Below are 16,811 nucleotides of genomic sequence, written 5' to 3'. Positions count from 1 at the left end.
AATGTAGTGTATATGGACTTTAGCAAAGTTTTTTTTATAAGGTCCCACATGGTAGACTGACCATGGAATACAGGGCAAAATGGCAAGTTGGATCCAAAATTGGCTTGGAGGTAGGAAGCAAAGGGTAATGATTGATGGATGTTTTTGTGACTAGAAGGATGTTTCCAGTGGGGTTCTGCAGGGCTCAGTATTGGGACCCTTGCTTTTTATGGTATATATATCAATGATTTAGATTTGAATATAGGGAGTATGATGAAGAAGTTTTCATATAACACTAAAATTGGCTGTGGGGTTAATAATGAAGAGGAAAGTCATGGGCTGCAGGAGGATATCAATCTACTGGTCAGGTGGGCACAGCAGTGGCAAATGGAATTTAATTCAGAGAAGTGTGAGGTGATGCACTTTGGGAGGGCTAATAAGGAAAGGGTATTCACATTAAGCGGTTGGCCACTTAATAATGTAGATGAACAAAGGGACCTTGGAGTGCTTGTCCACAGATCCCTGAAAGTAGCGGGCCAGATGGATAAGGTGGTTAAGAAGGTACACGGAATGCTTGCCTTTATTGGCCGAGGCATAGAATATAAGAGCAGGGAGGTTATGCTTAAATTGTATAATACTTTGGTTAGGCCACAGCTGGAGTATTGCATGCAGTTCTGGTCGCCGTATTATAAGAAGGACATGATTGCACTAGAGAGGGTGCAGAGGAGATTTACAAGGATGCTGCCTGGAATGGAGAATCTTAGTTATGAGGACAGATTGGATAGGCTGGGTTTGTTCTCATTGGGACAGAGGAGGTTGAGAGGAGACCTCATTGAGGAGTATAAAATATTGAGGGGCCTGGACATGGTGGATAGTAAGGGTCTATTTCCATTGGTGGATGGGTCTATTACGAGGGGGCATAGTTTTAAGGTGGTTGGTGGAAGGTTTAGAGGGAATTTGAGGAGGGGCTTCTTTACGCAGAGGGTTGTGGGGATCTGGAACTCGCTGCCTGGAAGAGAGGTGGATGCAGAAACCTTCACCACTTTTAAGAAATGGGTGGATGGACACTTAAATTGCAGCAACCTGCAGGGTTATGGACTTAGAGCTGGTAATTGGGATTTGACTGGATGACCTTTTGTTGGACGGCGCAGATAGAATCGTAAGTACTGCAGGGAATAGAATAAGGCTAGGGTGATCTCCTGGACTAGTTTCAATCGCCTGGATGGGCCGGAGAGGAATTTTCCCAGATTTTTTCTCCCTAAATTGGCCCGGGTTTTTATCTGTTTTTTCCCTCTCCCAGGAGATCACATGGCTCTGGTTGGGGTGGAGTGTAGAAAGTTTTAGTATAAGGGGTGTCACAGTTGTGGTGAGGTAGACTGGTTGGGCTGGGTGCTCGTAGTCTTTCCATCATTGTTCATAGGTTTATATGTAACCTTTGGGGCTGCTGACCAAGGGCTGTGTGGCTCTTTGTTGGCCGGCATGGAAGTGGTGGGCTGAAATGGCCTCCTTCTGCACTCTGAATTTCTATGTTTCTATGTTTACAGCACCTCAATGCTCTGGAACCCTGACAGCACAACTGTCAACATGTATGTGGGCATGATCCCTTCAAGGAAACCGGCTGATGATGCATCATCAGATGACATCATCATCCGATTGACGTCATCAGACCCGCTTCCTTTTAATTGGCCGGGAACCTTGCAGGAGGGGCTTAACAAGCCCCATCAAAGTAAAATCATGTCGGAGGCCCGGATCAACACAGCTGCGGGGTCGGGACTCACCAAGGTCAATGCCCGCTCCGGACCCGCGGAGGTTGGTAAAATCCAGCCCAATGTTTCAGGTCAATGTGCTTTTGTCAGAACTGGGAAAACAGATTTGAAGCAAGTACAGAGGGAGGGAAAATGGGGAGGGGAGGAAAGAATAAAAAGGAAGGTCTGTGATAAAGGGGAAGGCAGGAGAGATTAAATGACAAAAGGTATAATGAGGCAAGTGGGTGGAAGAGATTATTTGAAACGTTAACTTTTGTGGTTTGACTGGCAACATTGCAATTTCTAATCATGATCAGGTATGAAGCTCAAACAGGGGGTTTTTGCTGATTTTCTCCAAATTAACCTGGATTTTTGGGGGTCAAATTCCGTAGGTGGAAGGGGTATCAGTGGAAGAGCATTTTGGTGCAAGTGATCATAATTAAGTTAGATTTAGGGTAGTTATGGAAAAGGACAAAGATAGACCAGGAATAAAAGTTCTCAATTGGGGAAAAGCCAATTTTGCTCTGTTGAGAGGTGATTTAGCCGTATTGGACTGGAAACAGCTACTTGAAGGTAAATCAGTGTCAGAGCAATGGGAGGCAGTCAAGGAGGAGATCGGGAGGGTTCAGAACACGTATGTTCCCTTCAAGAAAAAGTGTGGGACTAACAAATCTAGCGCCTCCTGGATGTCAAGGGACATACAGGGTAGGATAAAGAATAAAAGGGAGGCTTATAACAGATACCGAGGACACAATACTACAGAAACTCTATAAATTTACAGCATGGAAGGAGGCCATTTCAACCTATCATGTCCGCACCAGCCAACAAAGAGCTATCCAGCCTAATCCCACTTTCCAGCTCTTGGTCCGTAGCCCTGTAGGTTACAGCACTTTAAGTGCACATCCAAGTACATTTTAAATGTGGTGAGGATTTCCACCTCTACCACCTTTTCAGGCAGTGAGTTTCAGACCCCAGCACCGTCTGGGTGAAGAACTTTGCCCTCAAATCTCCTCTAAACCTCATACCAATTTCTTTAAATCTAGCACAAAAATGCTCTCCCACTGCCCCTTCCACCCGCCCAGCTTCATTCTCTAAAACTAAGTCCAGAACTGCCCCCTCCCTTTTGGGCTTGTTACATACTGGCTAAAAAAAGTTATCCTGAATGCATTTTTAGGAATTCTGCACCCTCTATTCCTTTCACACTAATTGTATCCCAGTTAATATTAGGGTAGTTGATATCCTCTTCTGTTACAACCCTATAGTTTTTGCACTTCTCAGAAATTTGCCTATATATTTGCTCTTCTATCTCCCTCTGTATGGCTGTTAACTGTGTCTACACAATGACATTATTCTCACTTCAAGAGTAATGAATTGATTTTAAAGCACTTTGGACATCCTAAGGATGTGAAAGGAGCTATATAAATGCAACACCCTTTAGGTTTAATCGTAATGAGACATAGTGCTCCATTACAAGGTGCTTGTGTTTATTTTGAACTTGGGAGGGAAGTAACTGTTCCAGTTGATGCACTAATTACAGGTAAGTAGAGCACGAGAACATTTTATAACCCAGATAGGTACAAAGGTGATCTTGGCTGTATGTTTCTGCACTTCAGGCCCTTCAAGCAATCTGTAGGTTAAAGTTAATAGATTTTTGCTCGATCCACCCACCATCTGCCAATGTTAAAGCTGTGGGAGCATCCGACACATACTTAATGCCAAGAATTTTACCTAAAATGGGTCAGTGACGTACAAGTCTTATTCCAGAGAACTGTTGTGTTTATTTTAGATCTCATTCATTTTTAATCCTTGATTTCCTTCAATCTATTGTGTTCCTAACACAGTTAGAGACTGCACACAGGGAGGTGAAAGTAATAGTGACCTCAGTCTTTATTAAGACACTCCAGAGTGAGGAACAGGCCTTAGGGGCCGGCTTATATACAGTGCTCCCAAGGAACACTGGGATCGCTTGGGACTTCAGGGGATGAGCTCCCTGGTGTCGGAACATGGGAGTGCATGCTTTACAGATACACAACATCACTCCCCCTCAAAGTCAAAGTGAAAACTATTTACAAGGTGAGGCGATCGGGAGCCTTTCTTTTACTGGTGGACCACCTCGGTACAAATGTCTGTTCTGGTGTGTTGGCTGTGCCCACGCTGGGCTGGCATGTTGTTGGCCCTGCAGGGCTGCTGGGTGAGCCTGGCCTTGCTGGGCTGTTGGGCGTGATGGGTTCAATTTCCTGGTCCGGGGTGGTGTCATTGATCCTTTGGGTGTGTGTTGTGGGCTCGAAAAAGATGGTGTCTGCTGTGGGTTGTTCAGGTCTGTCTGTGAACCGCAGCCTCGTTTGGTCCAGGTGCTTTCTGCAAACTTGTCCATTGTCTAGTTTCACTACAAACACCCTACTCCCTTCTTTAGCTATCACCATGCCCGCGATCCACTTGGGACCATGTCCATAGTTTAGCACATACACAGGGTCATTAAGATCAATTTCCCGTGACACAGTGGCGCGATCATTGTTTACATTTTGTTGCTGCCGCCTGCTCTCGACCTGATCATGCAGGTTGGGGTGAACCAGCGAGAATCTGATTTTAAGTGTCCTTTTCATGAATAGCTCAGCCGGGGGCACCCCTGTGAGCGAATGGTGTCTAATGCGGTAGCTGAGCAGTATTCGGGACAGGTGGGTTTGGAGACTCCTTCTGTGACTCGTTTAAGGCTCTATTTGATTGTTTGTACTGCCCGCTCTGTCTGCCCATTGGAGGCTGGTTTAAACGGGGCTGAGGTGACATGTTTGATCCCATTGCGGGTCATGAATTCTTTAAATTCGGCACTGGTGAAACATGGCCCGTTGTCACTGACCAGTATGTCAGGCAGGCCGTGGGTGGCAAACATGGCCCTCAGGCTTCCCGACATTATTTCTCATTCAATCCATTTTGAAAAAGCATCCACCACTACCAGGAACATTTTACCGAGAAACGGGCCCGCATAATCGTCATGGATCCTTGACCATGGTCTGGAGGGCCAGGACCACAAACTTAGTGATGCCTCTCTGGGCGCGTTGCTCAACTGAGCACACACATTGCATTGCCGTACACAGGACTCTAAGTCAGAGTTGATACCGGGCCACCACACGTGGGATCTGGCTATCACTTTCATCATTATTATACCCGGGTGTGTGCTGTGGAGATCCGAGATGAACGTCTCCCTGCCCTTTTTAGGTAGCTCTACACGGTTACCCCACAACAGGCAGTCTGCCTGAATGGACAGCTCGTCCTTTCGCCGCTGGAATAGCTTGATTAGCTCTTGCATTTCAACGGGGATGCTGGCCCAGCTCCCATGCAGTACACAGTTTTTTACTAGGGACAGCAGAAGATCTTGGCTGGTCCAAATCCCAATCTGGCAGGCCGTGACAGGTGATTTATCATTTTCAAACGCTTCCATGACCATCAACAAGTCTGTGGGCTGCGCCACCATCAACAAGTTTGCAGGCTGCGTCATTTCCACCCCCGTGGTGGGCAGTGGTAGTCGACTGAGAGCATCCGCACAGTTCTCGGTGCCTGGCCTGTGGCGGATGGGATAGTTATACGCTGATAGCGCTAGTGCCCACCTTTGTATGTGGGCTGAGGCATTAGTATTTATCCCCTTGTTTTCAGCGAAAAGGGATATGAGTGGCTTGTGATCGGTTTCCAGCTCAAATTTGAGGCCAAACAGGTACTGATGCATTTTCTTTACCCCGAACACACATGCTAATGCCTCTTTCTCAATCATGCTGTCGGCCCTCTCGGCCTTAGACAAGTTCCTGGAGGCATAGGCGACAGGTTGCAACTTCCCCGCAACATTAGCTTGATGTAATACACACCTGACTCCGTACGACGACGCATCACATGCTCGCACAAATCTTTTACACGGGTTATACAATACAAGCAGCTTGTTGGAGCATAAAATGTTTCTGGCTTTCTCAAAAGCAATTACTTGTTTTTTCCCCATACCCAGTTCTCACCTTTACGCAATAACACATGTAGGGGCTCTAAGAGGGTGCTTAACCCCAGTAGGAAGTTACCAAAATAGTTGAGGAGTCCCAGGAACGACCGCAGCTCTGTGACGTTCTCTGTCCTGGGCGCATTCCTGATAGCCTCTGTCTTGGCGTCTGTGGGCCGAATGCCGTCCGCTGCGATCTTTCTCCCCAAAAACTGCACTTCTGTTGCCATGAAGACACATTTCGACCTCTTCAGCCGCAGCCCTACGTGATCCAGGCGCTGGAGGACCTCTTCCAGGTTTTGTAGGTGCTCGACGGTGTTCCGACCCGTGACCAATATGTCGTTCTGAAAAACCACCGTGCGTGGTACCAACTTGAGTAGGCTCTCCATGTTTCTCTGGAAGATCTCTGCAGCCGACTGAATTCCAAACAGGCATCTGTTGTAGATGAACAGTTCCTTGTGCGTGTTGATGCAGATGAGGCCTTTAGATGACTCCTCCAGCTTCTGCATCATATAGGCCGAAGTGAGGTCGAGCTTGGTGAACGTCTTGCCTCCTGCCAGCATCGCAAATAGTTTGTCTGCCTTAGGTAGCGGGTATTGGTCCTGTAGCAAGAAACGATTAATAGTTACTTTATAATCGCGGCAAATCCTGACCGTGCCATCACTTTTGAGTACTGGAACAATCGGGCTGGCCCACTCGCTGAATTCCACTGGGGAGATGATGCTCTCGCGTTGCAGCCTGTCCAGCTCGATTTCCACTCTCTCCCTCATCATGAGGGGTACCGCTCGCGCTTTGTGGTGAATGGGTCATGCCTCTGGGACCAAGTGGATCCGCACCTTCACCCCGGAAAAGATTCCAATGCTAGGCTCAAAAAGGGAAGGAAATTTGTTGAGAACCTGGGTACATGCGGCCTCATCAACATGTGTTAGTGCTCGGATGTCATCCCAGTTCCAGCGGATTTTGCCCAGCCAGTTCCTTCCAAGCAGTGTGGAGCCATCGCCCAGGACAATCCAGAGTGGCAGTTCGGGCACCGTGCCCTTGTAGGTGACCTTGACCATGGCGCTATCCAAGACAGTGATAAGCTCTTTGGTGTACGTTCTCAGTTTCGTGTGGATGGGGCTCAGGGCTGGTTTAAGTGCCTTGTTGCACCACAGTCTCTCAAACATCTTTTTACTTATGATGGATTGGCTAGCGCCAGTGTCCAGTTCCATGGCTACGGGAAGCCATTCAATTTTACATTTAGCATGAGAGGTGGACATTTCATCGAAAATGTGTGCACCCCGTGTACTTCAGCATCTGTCTCCTCTCTCTGAGGCTTGAAATTGCTTTGATCCACCATGGACCAATCTTCCTCTGCCACGTGGTGGTTAGCAGGTTTTGCAGAGTTTGCAGCAAATTCACACCAACAATTCTTGCATTCATCCTTTGTTGCGGACTTTGAGTCATCTGAGTCACCTGAGGCCTGCTGGCAGTTGCAGACTTGTGGTTTCTGCTCGCAAACACAGTTCCATTTAATTTATGAACATTGCTAGCACTTGTGTGCTGAGAGATTTGTTTGGTGTTATCACTGGTGGACATAAACGCCTGTGCTATCGCAATGGCCTTACTGAGGGTAGGTGTCTCTACAGTCAAAAGTTTTCATAGGATGGTCTCGTAGCCAATGCCCAGTACAAAAAAGTCTCTGAGCATTTGCTCCAGGTAGCCATCAAACTCACATTGTCCTGCAAGTCGCCTTAGCTCAGCGAAGTAGCTCATCACTTCCTGACTTTCAGATCGCTGGCACGTGTACAACCGATACCTCGCCATCAGCATGCTCTCCCTCGGGTTAAGATCTTCCCGAACCAGTGTACACAGTTCCTCATCCGACTTATCTGTGGGTTTCACCGAAGCCAGAAGATTCTTCAGGAGGCTGTAGGTCGGTGCCCCGCAGACCGTGAGGAGGACTGCTCTCCTTTTTGCAGCGATTCTTTCTCTGTCCAGCTCGTTGGCTACAAAGTACTGGTCTAGCTATTCGACATAAGCTTCCCAGTCCTCACCCTCTGAAAACTTCTCCAGGATTTCCATAGTTTGCTGCATCTTTGCATTGGATTTGTATACTCGTCGGCAGTTATTGTGTTCCTAACACAGATGAGACGCACACAGGGAGGTTAAAGTAACAGTGACCTCAGTCTTTATTAAGACACTCCAGAGTGAGGAACAGGCCTTACGGGACAGCTTATATACAGTGCTCCCAAGGGATGCTGGGATCCCTTGGGACTTCAGGGGTTGCACTCCCTGGTGGCGGAATTTTCCAATATGTACTGGCTGCATGTAACCCCATCAGTGGCAAGGTCTCTGAACATTTATCCCTATGTCTATAAATCGTGCCAGAGTCAGCTGTGATTCGCCTCTGATTCAGAAGGTTGTGGGTTTAAGACCCACTCCAGAGAGTTGAGCGCATAAATCTAAGCTGATACTCCAGTGCAGAGCTGAGGGAGTGCTGCACTGTCAGAGTTGCTGTCTTTCAGGTGAGACATTAAACCAAGGACCCATCTGCCCTCTCAGGTGGACATAAAATATCCCATGACATTATTTCAAAGAAGAGCAGGGAAGTTATCCCTGGTGCCCTGGCCAATATTTATCCTTCAATCAGTATAACAGAAACAGATTATCTGATCATTACCAAATTGTTGTTTGTGGGAACTTGCTGTGCGCAAATTGGCTGCTGCATTTCCCACATTACAACTGTAACTACACTTCAAAAAGTACTTAATTGGTTGTAAAGCGCTTTGAGACGTCCTGTGGTCATGAAAGGTATTTTCTTTCTTTCGGAGTATATGAGGTTTTCTTAAATGTCAGGAGATGACAGGATAGTCATTTGTCATTTGATGCACATGATGGCTGGGATTTTCTGCTTTGGTGGAATACTGGCGTTTCTCTGCTGGGGCAACAAACTTTGTCCACCTTATGTTCCACAATTCGGGTTGCTCACCCTCCAGGTTTGTCCTGGAGTCTCCATGAATGTAATCTCCTGGACACTGCTGCAAGCAACACCCAAGGAAAAAAAAGTCACAGGGTGATTAAAAAAAAGGTGTGTTTTTAATCACTTTCTTTGAACACTTTTGTTTATTAGTTATAAAACTAAAATGGCTGGTTGACTGGGTGGGGCAGTTGGAGGTGGGAGGTCATATGATGAAACCTACAGGAATACGTATAACCAGAGCTGGAAACCCTACCCACAGTCAGGGTAATTTACATGTATTTAACCAGGGGCGGATATTGGTGCAGATGGTCTCGAATATCTGCAATAACATAGTTTGGCCAGTGGTCTCCAGGGCTGGCCTTAAATGCTAATTTTTAAAGAAACAATACTGTCTTAACCTGTGCAATCATTGTCTGCATTGGCCTCTTAAATTTTAAAAGACCCCCATCAATGCCATAGAAAGCCTGGATGCCAGGAACATACAGAAGTCCCTAGTACCTAACATTGCTTGGCAAAAATGACAACAAAATACGTAATAAGATGTACCCTGTCATACGTATCTAATTCAAATTAGGCAGTATGTATTGTACATCTGGAAAAAATTTCCGCAAGTGGCAGGGGCAAGTGGGGAGCCAAAGGAGCAAGTCCGAACTGAGTTCCTACCCAGGAGAGTTACACAGGAGAGCTTTGCAACTCTAGCAAAAAATCCTGACCATATAATAACCTTGGGCCGTAATTTGCGGCCCCTACAGGTGCGTACGAGGTGTGCACGCCCCGGTAAAGGCAAGTTCCACGTTTTTCACACGCGAAGCGCATCTGCGAAAACCCAGAACTTGCGATCTGTCAAGTATTTTCTTGATAGATCGCATTCACCCCTGGGAAAAGGGCATTCACAAGCGGAGATTTGGGCTATTTTCTGTCCAGCGAATGCCTGTGAAATTCTTACACCTGTAAAAGCAGTGTAAGAGTTTTAAAAATTTTAAAAATAACATTTCATCAATCATGTATACATTAAAAACCCTTTGCAATAAGGTAAGCTTATTTTTAGCCCCGTTAAAACCTGTAAATTTCTTTTTCAAAAAATTTTAATTTTTGTTTTAAATGGAAATTCCACCTGGCAGGCGCTCTTCCCGAAGACTGACCGACCAAGAAAACTAGATGTCAGAGGTTGCAAGACTGCTCCTTTCGATCAAAAGATCTGAAAAAGCGTAGTCAGCCATTTCAGCAGAGTTGCACTGTAGGGGGCGGAGACCATTTGACTGCTGATTCGGAGAGCAGCCAACAGGCCGAACATACACCTGAATTTGCAAACAGCACACAGTTGCCCTCACTAGTTTGGAATGAATGTAGATTTTCAAGCTGGTAATTCCACCTGGAGCTCACCCCAAAAAATTATTAACCATATACAAGAATGGTTCCAGGGATGAGGGACTTCAGTTATGTGGATAGACTGGAGAAGCTGGGGTTGTTCTCTTAGGAGCAGAGAAGGTTGAGAGGAGATTTAATAGGTGTTCAAAATCATGAGGGATCTAAACAGAGTAGATAGAGAGAAACTGTTCCCATTGGCGGAAGGGTTGAGAACTTCGCTGAACATAGTAAATTGGGCTGGTTGTGCCAAGGTCAAGCATGGTGAAAAGCACAATGCCTGACTTACATTGGGGTGAAGGAGGATGAGGAAAATTGGCTTCAGTATATCCATTAAATGCAACGTCCTCTATTAACAAGCTTAACAAGTATTAAATTAATCTATGCATAGACCCAAGACTTCAAAGCTTAATACTTTTTGATTTTTCTTTCAACCTGGTTTTGTCATGTGAATAAAATCATAGAATCATAGAACAGTTACAGCACAGAAGGAAGCCATTTGGCCCATTGAGCCTGTGCCAGCTATCTGCAAGAGCACTTCAGCTAGTCCCACTCCCCCGCCCTTTCCCCGTCGCCCAGCAAACTTTGTTCCTTCAGGTACTTATCCAATTCCCTTTTGAAAGCCACGATTGAATCTGCCTCCACCACCCTTTCAGGCAGTTCATTCCAGATCCTACTCGCTGCGTAAAAAAGTTTTGCTCGTGTCGCCTTTGGTTCTTTTGCCAATCACCTTAAATCTGTGTCCTCTAGTTCTCGACCCTTCCGCCAATGGGAACAGTTTCTCTCTATCTATTCTGTCTAGACCTCTCATGATGTTGAACACCTCTATTAAATCTCCCCGCAGCCTTTCTGCTCCTAAGAGAACAACGCCAGCTTCTCCAGTCTATCCACATAACTGAAGTCCCTCATCCCTGAAACCATTCTTGTATATGGTTAATAATTATTGTTCAATGAAACTTGATATTAACAATGGAACTGGGTGGTGTTGTGGCTGTCCATTTACCTCAGAATTTGAGTTTGAATCCAATGAGGGTAGGATGAAAGTGCCCTACATCTGCTGGCTCCAAGGAATTTGTTCATTCCCTGTTTTTAGTAAGCAGAAACTTATGGCACAAAACTGCCCCTAATTTGATGTACATTAGCACTAACTCAGAGAAGTCATCAGAATTGCTGAAATGTCACATTGATGAAATTGGAGTGATTTTTTAAGGTTGTCGTTTTGGCACATTGCAAAGGAAGAGCACAGAGATGTATTCTGCATCTGGCCTGAGTTGTAGCTGGTTTTGTAAAGCCGAATAGTGGCAAAAATGGAAGAATGTTTTCTTGTTCCTCAGACTGGCATCTCTCACCTTAACTTCACCAAAAGAAAAGACGACACAAGATAATTATATGATTTTTGCACTAGTTCCCTTGGAACAAAATCGCACTTTCAGTGACATTAGCTCATTTGCTGAGCCTGTATGACTGCCACAATGCAGAAAAATCAGCTACTTACAAACGCATGGGAGACTTCAAAGATTATTCAGAAAATTCTGGAAGTGAAACTAAGGTTTGATTTTCAAAAGTTCTGTTTTACTCCAGAATTCTATCATATCTTGAAATGAGATGGGGAGCATCAATGTGTTGTAATTTCAAAAGAGACGTGATCAATTCACAACCTTTGAAGTGATACAGAAAATGATAGCACTTAACTAAAAAGCATGATCTATTTCCAAAGCAGTACTGACAGATTTCTGTGGCAATCAACAGTAAACACACTTAAGTAGGAAGAAAACTGAAAAATAAAGTACAGTCCACAGAAAAACTAACAGTTGAGTAACGAGCTTTACAACGACATAACCACTAAAGAAAAGATAACAGTTTACCAATATCATAAGAAGAATGTCATACTTAACATCTTGCAGCTGTAGAAAGAAAGAACTTGCATTTACATAGTGCTTTTCATAAGCCAAGGATGTCCCAAAGCACCTAACAGCCAATGAAGAACACTGGAAGTGTAGTCACTGTTGTAAGGGAAATGTTGTGGCCAATTTTTGCACAGCAAAGTCCCACAAACAGCAGTGAGATAAATGGCCAATTAATGGCCTGTTTTAGTGATGTTGTTTGAAGGATAAATATTGACCAGAGCACCGAGACAACAACCCTGCTCTTCTTGGAATAGCGCTACCATGGGTTCTTTTACTTCAGGGCAGATGGGGCCTTGGTCGAACTTCTCGATCAAAAGAAAACACCTCCAGCAGTGCAGCACTTCCTCAAAACTACATTAAAGTGTCAATCTCGATTATGTGCTCAAGTGCTGGAGTGGTGCTTGAACCCATATCCTTCTGACTCAGAAGCAAGAGTGCTACTACTGACACCTAAACAACATATACCAATCACTCGTATTTATATAATGCTCCTCATAAACAGGAAGGTGTCTCAGATTACTTCACAAATGAGGAGAAAAGGCATACAGTGGACAACAAGCTTTGAGAAATGGGAGAATAGAGGGGCTAGGATGGGGAACTGAATGCACAGTTGAAGAGAAGTGTTTTGAAGAGGATTTAGAAAACAGGAAAGGACGATGCTAGGTGAATTGAACTGGACAGAGAGTTTCAGAGGGCAGAAGCTGGTGGTGAATGAGTGGAATAGTACCAATAGTAGAATGATGGAAGTGAGGGGTGAGGAGATGTCTGAAGTTAGAAGAGTGGAGGATGTGTACGGGCACAAGGCAAGTGAAGATCACTAAGGGGGGTAAACTTATGGAGAAAATAGAAAACAAGGTTGAATTGAAATTGATATCCAGAAGCACAGGAATCTAGTGAACTAGGGGCACTGGGTGTGTGGGACTTAGTGTAAAGGCTGCAGGGTTTGGATGCACTGAAGCTTGTACTAGATTGAGATGGTATGGCCAGCGAGGAGGACATTGCAGAGGTGATGAAGGCATGAACTATGGTTTTTGCAGAAAAAGGAAAGATAAAGGAGGAAATGGACAATGTTGAAGAGCTGGAAGAAAGATTTTGATAACAGACTTAATGTAGGGGATAGGAAGTTGACCTCAATGTTAAGGAGAATGTCAATGCCAATGGAAGCCAAAGAGGATGGCCTCAGTTTTAGCAATATTTAGCTGGAGGAAATGTTGGCTTATCCCGGTCTTGATGTCATGTAGCCAATTCAAAAATGTGGCAACAACCTTTGGGTCAATAGAGGAGACAACAAGGTAGATCTGTATGTCATTGGCATACATGTCGAAGCTGATCCTATGCTTCTGGTTAATTTCACCAAAAGGTAGCATGTAGATAGTGGAAAATAGCAACAGTTTTATAAACATACAAGATTCATAATGAAACTGTTCTTACAGTTCGATTGTCCATGGCATGTCAAGGTACTCCATAATGTTCGGGTTTTTTTTATGTTTGTTTCCAAGTAATATGATTTATGGTGGAAGGCAATATAATACTACATAATTCCAATATTGCTTCCGTCACACATCAGCAGATGCCAGCCTCAGGAAAGGGCCATTGTGACGTTGGCAATGAAAGGTAATAACATGTTTCAAAGACTACAAATGTAAGATGTTCCATTCTATGTATACACTTCTGATATTTGTGGCAAACTGGTGCAACCCTCTCATCTACATAATAAGTAGGGAAACATAGCATCTTCAGAATATCTTTAATATAATTAAAGACATACAGGCAAATAAACAGGAAAAACAGAAAAGAATTACGCAGGATTACATCAGATATACGGCACAGAAACAGGCCATTTGGCCCAACCAGTCCATGCCGGTGTTTATATCCACTTGAGCTTCCTCCCATCTTTCCTCATCTAAATCTATCAGCATAACCCTCTATTCCCTTCTTCCTCATATGCTTATATAACCTCCCCTTAAATGCATCTATACTATTCACTTCAAACACTCCTGTGATAGTGACTTCCACATTCTCACCACTCTCTGGGTAAAGACATTTCTTCTAAATTCCCTTTTTGATTCCTTGGTGACTATCTTATATTGATGGCTTCTAGTTTTGCTTTTCCCCACAAGTGGAAACACTCTCTTTGTATCTACTCTATCAAAACCTTTCATAATTTTAAAGACCTCCATAAGGTCACCCCTCAGCCTTCTCTTTTAATGAGAAAAGAGACCCAGCCTGTTCATCCTCTCCTGATATATATATACACTCGCATTTATGGCATCATCTTTGTAAATCTTCTCTGCATCCTCTCCAGTGCCTCTATATCCTTTTTATAATATGGCAACCAGAATTGTACGCAGTACTCCAAGTGTGGTCCAACCAAGGTTCGATACAAATTTAGCACAACTTCTCTACTTTTCAATTCAATCCCTCTGGAAATAAACCCTAGTGCTTGGTTTTACTTTTTTATGGCCTTGTTACCCTGTGTTGCTATTTTGTGTATTTGTAGTCAGAGATCCCTTTGCTCCTCTACCCCACCCAGACTCGCACCCTCCAAGTAAAAAGTGATCTCCCTATTCTTCCTACCAAAATGTAATACCACATTTATCTGTGCTGAAATTAATTTGCCAATTATATACCGATTCGGAAAGTTTATTAATGTCTTCCTGTAATTGTTGCAGTCCTCCTCAGTATTGACTATCCCCCCAATTTGGTGTCATCAGCAAATTTAGAAATTGTGTTTTTGATTCCAAAGTCAAATCATTAATATAAATTGTGAACAACAATGGTCCCAGCACTCATCCTAAGGGAAACCACTTCCCACCGTCTGCCTCTCTGAATAGCTACCCTTTACCCCTCTTCTCTGCTTTCTCTCTTGAAGCCAGCTAGCTATTCATTCTGCTACTTGTCCCCTGACTCTGCATTCTCTGACCTTATTCATTAGTCTATTATATGGTATCAGACCTTTTGAAAATTGAAATAAATTACATCTACTGCATTACCCTTGTCTAATAATAATCAATCTCCGAGTAAAAGATCCTCTCGGAATGAGTGATCACAGTATGGTTGAATTTGTAATACAGATTGAGGGTGAGGAAGTAGTGCCTCAAACGAGCGTACTATGTTTAAACAAAGGGGACTACAGTGGGATGAGGGCAGAGTTAGCTAAAGTAGACTGGGAACACAGACTAAACGGTGGCACAATTGAGGAACAGTGGAGGACTTTTAAGGAGCTCTTTCATAGTGCTCAACAAAAATATATTCCAGTGAAAAAGAAGGGAGTTAAGAGAAGGGATAACCAGCTGTGGATAACCAAGGAAATAAAGGAGAGTATCAAATTAAAAACCAATGCGTATAAGGTGGCCAAGGTTAGTGGGAAACTAGAAGATTGGGAAAATTTTAAACGACAGCAAAGAACGACTAAGAAAACGATAAAGAAAGGAAAGATAGATTACGAAAGTAAACTTGCGCAAAACATAAAAACAGATAGTAAAAGCTTTTACCGATATATAAAACGGAAAAGAATGACTAAAGTAAATGTTGGTCCCTTAGAAGATGAGAAGGGAGATTTAATAATGGAAAATGTGGAAATGGCTGAGACCTTAAACAATTATTTTGCTTCGGTCTTCACAGTGGAAGACACAAAAACCATGCCAAAAATTGCTGGTCACGGGAATGTGGGAAGGGAGGACCTTGAGACAATCACTATCACTAGGGAGGTAGTGCTGGACAGGCTAATGGGACTCAAGGTAGACAAGTCCCCTGGTCCTGATGAAATGCATCCCAGGGTATTAAAAGAGATGGCGGAAGTTATAGCAGATGCATTCGTTATAATCTACCAAAATTCTCTGGACTATGGGGAGGTACCATTGGATTGGAAAGCAGCTAATGTAATGCCTCGGTTTAAAAAAGGGGGCAGACAAAAGGCAGGTAACTATAGGCCAGTTAGTTTAACATCTGTAGTGGGGAAAATGCTTGAAGCTACCATTAGGAAGAAATAGCGGGACATCTAGAGAGGAATAGTGCAATCAAGCAGACACAACATGGATTCATGAAGGGGAAATCATATTTCCCTAATTTTCTGGAATTCTTTGAGGATATAATGAGCATGGTGGATAGAGGTGTACCGAGGGGTGTGGTGTATTTGGATTTCCAAAAGGCATTCGATAAGGTGCCACACAAAAGGTTACTGCAGAAGATAAAGGTACGCAGAGTCAGAGGAAATGTATTAGCATGGATAGAGAATTGGCTGGTGAACAGAAAGCAGAGAGTCGGGATAAATGGGTCCTTTTCGGGTTGGAAATCGGTGGTTAGTGGTGTGCCACAGGGATCGGTGCTGGGACCACAACTGTTTACAATATACATAGATGACCTGGAAGAGGGGACAGAGTGTAGTGCAACAAAATTTGCAGATGACACAAAGATTAGTGGGAAAGCGGGTTGTGTGGAGGACACAGAGAAGCTGCAAAGAGATTTAGATAGGTTAAGCGAATGGGCAAAGGTTTGGCAGATGGAATACAATGTTGGAAAATGTGAGGTCATTCACCTTGGAAAAAAAACAGTAAAAGGAAATATTATTTGAATGGGGAGAAATTACAACATGCTGCGGTGCAGTGGGACCTGGGGGTCCTTGTGCATGAATCCCAAAAACTTAATTTGCAGGTGCAGCAGGTAATCAGGAAGGCAAATGGAATGTTGGCCTTCATTGCGAAAGGGATGGAGTACAAAAGCAGGGAGGTCCTGCTGCAACTGTACAGGGTATTGGTGAGGCCGCACCTGGAGTACTGCATGCAGTTTTGGTCGCCTTACTTAAGGAAGGATATACTAGCTTTGGAGGGGATACTGAGACGATTCACTAGGCTGATTCTGGAGATGAGGGGGTTACCTTA

The sequence above is a fragment of the Pristiophorus japonicus genome, chromosome 1 (assembly GCF_044704955.1).
Source record: "Pristiophorus japonicus isolate sPriJap1 chromosome 1, sPriJap1.hap1, whole genome shotgun sequence".
Lineage (NCBI taxonomy): Eukaryota > Metazoa > Chordata > Chondrichthyes > Pristiophoridae > Pristiophorus > Pristiophorus japonicus.
The sequence above is the reverse complement of the archived record's forward strand: the minus strand, read 5'-3'. Positions refer to the sequence as shown.